Source organism: Acartia tonsa, chromosome 1 (assembly GCF_053477335.1).
Source record: "Acartia tonsa isolate MP-2025a chromosome 1, ASM5347733v1, whole genome shotgun sequence".
NCBI classification, from domain to species: Eukaryota; Metazoa; Arthropoda; class Copepoda; order Calanoida; family Acartiidae; genus Acartia; species Acartia tonsa.
Window position 1 is genome coordinate 61,507,077 of NC_137260.1, and position 8,014 is coordinate 61,515,090.

The window sequence follows — 8,014 nt, forward strand, 5'->3', positions numbered from 1 at the left end:
AATTTTATACATTAGATGTTTCTATAACCTAGGAAATAGGATCGTTAGCATAACAATGTTCTATAAAGTTATTTTTTACATAATTTATTTATCTTTTATTATGTCAATTAATCACAAAAAATGATATTTATATACTTTATTTTATCTCTCTCAACATTTCTAATGTAATTCAACAATTGATTATTTCCAACAGACAACCAACCCTTTCGTTGCCAAATTTAGTTGTTTTGTATGAATACTATAATAATCGCCGTAAAGCTAAATTACTACGGGGGCAATTTTAATTCAGTTCTTGTTACCTTTTACTCATGTGAACTTTATTTCATAACTTATGTAATATGTACAGGGTGGGGCAAATAAGACCGGACAAATTCTAACTTTTAAACAAATGAACATAAAATCGTCAATTTTAAAGATTTTATTGAATTTTAAAAACTGGCAAGCAAAATAGTTATATAAATATTAGATTATTCAATAAAATCGCCGCCAGCCTCAATCACCGCTTTCACCCGCCCCCTGAACCGCCCGCAGGCCCTGGTCACTATGTCCCTGTCCAAGCTGGCGAATTTCTCCTTGATGGTGGCAATGAGGGAGGTCTATGTATGTTGTATAGGCACGTCTATTGGTGCATGCTTTAAAGTAGCCCCAGGCCCAAAAGTCCATTGAATTCAGATCGGGCTGCTGGGAGGCCCCATTTCCTTAGGAACGTGAGTAACCGCAGGATCCAAATTCACCCAACTTTAACGCTACCCTTTGACACGGAGGCTCTTTTATGGACCACAGTTAACCTGGAACGACGTTCTATACCTTTTTGGAAATGGCATGAAGATTCAGCTAGGGTTGTCAGCGCAATCCATAGTCTAAAATGAGTTTTTAAGTTCCATATGGGTCTCTTACGTCGAGAACCGAGAAATTTTTACGATTTCACACAATTTTTGACATCTTCAAATCTGCCACATTTCACTTTGCCGGAGTACTACAGCCAAGCCACTTTAGATAGAGAGCTCTAGTCTTTTCTAGTGTCTTATTTATGTATCTAACAGTATCCCCAGCAAGTTGCATAACTCTACCTCATCTACAGATTGGCTGAGATCCGATTTAGTGGGCCCTAGTCAAGGATCCAGATTATTCCACCGGCGAATTTCGAATCTGCCTTGTTGAACATAAGCGCGGCCAGCTCGGAGTACGAGCTTATCTTCGTCAAAAGATTTTTTTTGCTGAAAGGTAATTACCTAAGCTTTTTATAGTGGGGTCAAACGTCCTGATTGGTCTAGTAGTTTTGGCGCTATGGCCGTTTAAAGTTTGTCCTGAAACCTCTCCTATAAATAGATATGCTTGATCAACAGACAAATTGTTATATAGACGCCCTTTTGTAGGATGTCCGTAAATAGCATCCTATCCTAAAAATCACATTTTCCCCATAGTCTTACAAACGAACGGATGGACGAACAAAGTAAATTAATAGAGTAGCTTCGCTACTGAAAGATAAATATACTATATTTGCAAAGCAAACCAATTTTGATTTGGTTTTGGTTACTTTCTCTTCCTTTTTTAAACAAGGATGTAAACATTTGAAAAGGAAACTTTAGAAAGACACTAAAATAGCTTATATCAAACTAACGGATACGCCAATAGAAGCCTCTAGGGGCACTGGGAGGGGTAAAAGTAGACCCATCCATCCATTTTCAATTTGAGTTTCAAAAAAAAATGTTGAGGGTGGGGTCATCTTTTATTGTGAGGGTGAAAATACCCTCCCACAAATTAGTTAAAACCTGCTCTGGATCTATAAAAAGCTTCATTGTAAAGGAGAACCATATCGGTTCAGTGGTCATCGAGATCCTTCGCTACAAACAAAAGAAGCTTTATATTATTGGATAGCAGTCTATTAGAACATATTCTTGACATAAAATTTTTAACATAGCGTTATGACAGTTATAAAGTGACGCTAGCTGTTGAGTAGATTAGCAAAACTATTCAGAAGTCTATCACATATAGCAGCCAAGATAATCCAATAGTGTTCTGAACTTACGTACTGAAATGTGTATGTGAAATACACATGTATAGAAGCTACACTGCTAAACAAGAATAACAACATCCATAAAAGCGTAGCTCTAAAATGAGAAGGAAGGACTATCGAACAATAACTCTTGTACAGTGGCAGAACTAAACAAGCAGAATATACATGTATTAGTCTAAACAAAAGTAAATTTGTTGCAAAACTGCCAAAATACATACAGGATACTGTTTAAGTACATACTTACATTTTTGGGACTTCAATATTGAGAATCTCCACTTTTTGTCTACATTGTACCTTGTTGTAATAGGAATCAGTATATCAAAAATTAGATGAGGAGGACTATTATAAAAATGTGTTTAAGAAAGGTTAAAAATCAACATGTTTAAAAAAGACGTACGAACATACTGGTAACTATTATAGAGTTACTACGCTTTCTGAATCGTACCTAACTACTACAAGAATCACCATGCAAAGTTTGAAATCGATAAAATAATTCTAACATGCCTAAATTAATGAAAAAAGCTAACCGTTCCAGACGGACGGACCCTAATTATAGAGAAGCTACGCTGCCAAAATATATAATGGGTGTGAAATTAAGTTTTAAAGCCTGAAATAAATTGGGTTTTCTGATTTTTTATTAGGTGGGGAAAAAAGAGTTTCACTTTATACAAGCGAAACTTTTCAAGATTTAGGGACAGCCCTTTGTAGCGGATTGCTCTTTTATAAATTAGGCATGTTGGAACTGTCCCATCGATTTCAAACTGTACATAATGATAACTGAAGCAGTTAGGTATTATCGAAAAGGCATTAAAGCAACTCTATAATCATTACCAGAAAATCCGTTTGCTTAATTTAAACACAGTTTACTATAAAAAATATTTTAGATGATATAATCATCCTATTTGATTTGAATATTAGAATTTTGATTCCTAATAACAAGAACGCAGCATCTATATGGTTAAATCTTAAAATGTAAGTATGTCCATAATCATATTAGGTATTTTGGTATTTTTTTATATTCAATAAATTTGGAGGGGCAAAAAATTTAAAATGTCATTTTCTGTTATTAATAGACAATACCCTCCAAAACATTTGTCAGCCATTCGTGTGATCTTATGTAACAGACGAGCACTAGAAATAGCCTCAATTGTAAATCACACGTACTTTCGTAAAAAAAAATTTTTATTACCAAATTTAAATCAGCCGAAACCTTTTTTTCCAACCCCCATACCCTTTTTCTTCCTTCTTTTGTCATAAATACTTAAAACCTTTTTTTTATTCACTACACCCCCCCCCTCACCCTACTGTTCAGGGTCAAACGTACCCTCCTCCTTATTCATTGACATTCAGCAATTTAGATAAGCTTTATGAAAATAAAGCATAACATAATTTCCTATTATATAAAGTAGTAAGCGTTTTTTGTCTGTCCCGAAGGATCTCGCTAACCGCTGAACCGATATTGTTCTTCTTTACAGTGAAGCTTCTTAGAGGTCCTGGGAAGGTTTTAAAATATTTTTGGGGAGGGTGTCTTCACCCCCCTTCCCCCCAAAATATATTTTTTTACTCTTTTGAAACTTAAATTTAAAATGGGATGAGGTAGACTTTTCCCCTTTCTACCTTAAGTGCCCCTAGAGGCTTCTAGGGGGCGTTTCCGCTAGTCCTTACATTAAAGTAACAGGATCAAATATGTCTGCGTGTGTATCTGTACCGAAAGATCTCGCTAACCACTCAACCCATACGGTTCTCCTTTACAGTGAAGCTTCTGATAGGTCCAAGAAAGGTTTATATCTATTTTTCACACTCCAAGGAAGTATCCCTCCTAGAAAATAATCACCCCCCCCCCCAATTAAAAAAAAACCTAATCGAAAATGGGGGAGGGGTTGGCTGATGGACTTCCCCCTACCCTTAGTACTCCTAGAAGCTACTAGTGGGTTAGCCTCCAGTGTAAAATAGAACATAATAATTCCTTGTGTAAGATAAAAGTTGTTTTATGAGTGCGTATGTCTCGAAAGATCTCGTAAACTGTTGAACTGACCAATACAGCTACTCAACGTAGCTCCTCAAGGGTATACCTGTAGGTCCTTCCAACTTTCTTTGACCAAGAAATTTTAAGATTAATACTTAGATTCCATATCCCTTTCTCTGATTGACACCTATGCCCCTTCCCTCCCACCTCTCAGATGAGGGGGGGGGGCAAGAGCGGAGCATCAAAAGGGGTCAAACTTCAGTAGCAAAACCACCCGATCTTCCCCCACTTTAACCCCTCCCCCTGCTCCTCCATATATAGGTGGCATCAGAGCCATTAAGGGGTTATATAAAAAAGGCGGGGGGGGATCAGAAAGGGTGTGCAGAGGAAGGTGTGGGGGAGAGTAACCCCCTCTAATACAAAGGAAGGGGGGGGAGGGGTTAGAGGTAATTTTGTGTTAAAGTTGAAAATTTTCAGTTCAAATTTAGATGTGCTGTGTTTGTATCTAAAAGTGGCAAATTGCCGGGCTTCTACTAAATATTGTTAAAAAAAAGTTAAAAAGTGATTAAAAAGTGAAAATAGTGATGAAATTATTATTGCTTTGAACTTTGTCCAGAGATAAAGGGAGTTTTTTTAATTAGAAGTTAAAAAATAATTTTGGTGATAGTTTCTCTTGGATGGATCGACCTATACTAACCTAAGAATTGAATAAATCTCTCATTGACCAAAATAGGGCTTCTCTGTCAAACGGTATAAACATACATACACATTTCTTTTATTTCTTTATATTAGGTTTTTTTTAATTTACTTTATTCTTTTTGATCTGCTTACTTTTGACATTATTGCTTTGAATGTAAAGTTACCACCAAAGGTGTTGGGCATTTCCTAGAATATTAACAAAGAAAACAAGGATGACAACATCTATAGCAGTGAAACACAAAAAAATAATGGAATGAACAAACAACATCCATATTAGTGAAACACAAAAAAATAATGGAATGAACAAACAACATCCATAGTAGTGAAACACAAAAAATAATGGAATGAACAAACAGCCTAAGTGTTTAAAAGAACAGATGTTCAGTTCTCATAACAATGAAAAAAAATAGATACTATGCAAAAAATCACGATATCTTTTTTAAAAATAACGTTTACATCTTTTAAAGTATGACAAACAGATGGACAAAACAAAGTATAGATTATATTCACATATGTCATAGGAATCTTAACTAAAAATTTCAGCTGTCTATATTTATAATATTTCATGGACTGACAGACAGACAAAGTAAATTATAGAGTAGCTACGCTACTAAAATCTGTATTTCTTGCAATGATCTATATTTTTTTTTATTGATTTAGGAAGATTTTAAAATACAAAATATATAGTCTAAATATTAACTTGACTATTAAAATCCTCATTTAAAATCCTAAACCGCCGCGCTGGACCGAAATGGCACGGCCAAAAAAAGAATTTTAAAGTGTATTTACTGTAATTAAGGATTAATTCAAAATTTTTAAAAAATATTTTAGTTAACATTTTACAGTTTAGTTTCTACACCACTAGCCTCTAAGACGAAGCGTCCAGTCCAATAATTATATATATTAACATCCTTCCCCTCCAACCATAAAATATTGAAACACTGAAACACAAGCCCCCCCCCCCCCCAATATTAATTATTTTTTGCTATTATAATTCAAAGAGCAAAAAAATGTTTTTTTTTCACTTTTCTATTCCCTCCTTCCTAATTTGCATGTCTGTCTAGTTAGTTTTATTGATTTTGGATAGGTTTTCTTTGGATTTTCCATAGCTTATTTATTTTACTAGTTCAAATATTTACTATTCAGTTACAATCATTATTCTTAAGTCTTAAAGGAATGTTATACATTTATACAATCTATACTTTATCGTTTTTCAGGGATCCTACTGGATAAGACAATATTATAGGCAAAATTACCACTCTATGAATTAAAATTATTTGATCCTAACACTGCAAGATTCAATAAGAGTATCCAAATACAACGAATATTAGGTGTGTTTATAAAACTTTGGGTACCAGTACTTTTTAAAAATAACTTGTAATACAAAGATAATACAGAAAGTTTTTTGATAAAGTCAGTTTAAACTTTAGATAGATGAAAATTTAAACGAACCAAGTTACAGATAATCATTAGTTATAGAAAAGGTTTGTACAGCCAAAAATAACATTCTTGGAATATTTGTCAGGGTGGAAGGGGATATTAGGCTGTTTATTACTGTAGTCCCAAAAGTTTTATAATTCATATTCGTTGGCTCAACGCATTTGGGGACTTTTGATTAAATTTGATTGATTAGTTTATGAAGTTTAGTGTCCAAATAATCACTGATTGTAATCTACAGAAGTAATAATTTTGTGTATAATCATTAGGGATGTACATCAATTTATCGGCCATTGTCTTAACCCTTTAGATCTCTGAAAACTAACAGTCTTGATAGTACAAAATAATAATTTCTGAAAGTAAAAGGAAGAAATTTTCAATTTTTAACTGCCAATTGCCTTTGTTTTTAATGGCGGAAAAACTGCACATAATTACTCAAATAATTAGGCTGTAAAACTCTTCTTTTATCTTCGCATTCTATTTGCGAAAACAAGGAAGAAAAAAATTAAAAGCAGTTAAGCATAATTAGCAAAAAAAACTTTTCGTAGATTTTATGTTATATTTATTTGAAACGTTTTCATTTGAAAAAACTCGCACCCCCCCCCCTTCCTTCTTTATTATTATATTATTACAATACTTAATAGATAAGGCAATGGACGATAAATTGATGTTCACCTCCACTTGTGATAAACAAAATTACACATTCAATAGGTAGGTTGTCAAGAATTAAGAAAAGTCCTCAAGCATTTTTATGCTAACGAATGAGAGATTCTGCTTTTAAAACTTTGGGTACCAGTATATATTCAAAATGTCCACTCCCTTCCTTGATTATAGCTGATGTACAACGCAGCGCCTATATTAAATTGTAGAGTAGCTATGTTCCTATATTTCTGGATGAATTTGGAAGTAGAAAGTATAATCATAATTATCAGGGTGTAGGGATGTGCATCTTCATAAAAATAAAAGATAAAAAAATGAGGTTGTCAGTGCGTGCACAGTAATTTAATAGGGCAGGGTCATAGACGTCCAAGCTTTTTATTTTTTGGGGGGGTAAAAAATGTTTAAGGGGGGGGGGGGTAATTCGTTTTTTTTTTGGGGGGGGGGTGGTAAAATTTACCAGCCCCAAAATTTTTACCCCGGGGTTAAAATTTACTTGGGGGGGGGGGGGGGGTAATTACTTTTCCTGAAATCTGTTGGCAGGGGTAAAATTTTTTTGGGGGTAATTTAAATTTTATTAAATATTCAGTATTAAAAATGCGCGCCACAAAATTGTTTGGGGGGGGGGGGGGTAAATACCCCCTCCTAAATGTTTGGGGATGCCTACGGCACCCCCATGGAAGGGGTAAATTTTAAATGGGGGGGGGGGGGGTAAAATGAAAAAAATTTGGGGGGGGGTAATCACCCCATTACCCCCCCCCCCTTGGACGTCTATGGGCAGGGTGGTGTATTGTAATTGTAATTTTATGATAGTTATCTATCGCATCGTATTCCGCGGATTTTACATTGAAAAAAAATATAATATTAAAACCAGTTTTGTTAGACAAAAGGGGCCGGAGGCTTGGGCAAACATAACTGGTATTAAATTTAGGATTTTAATTTTAATATTCGTGGAAAATTGTCTGTATTACGATGTTATACATGATTTTTCAGTATGACTGAGAACCTGTTCTAATCCAGCGGATATTAATCGGTTTCTAAGCCATACTGAAAAATAGTTTATCGTTAAATAATAATGTCTGGCCGGTTATATCATTTATTGCAGAAATAATATATCATTTTCAGTAATTTTAACTCCAATTTCATCAGGGACAAGGAGAACTTAATAACAGTATTGTATTGTATAATATACTCGCGGCTACGCCCCTAGAGACCTGTAGGTGCACTTCAGAGAAGGG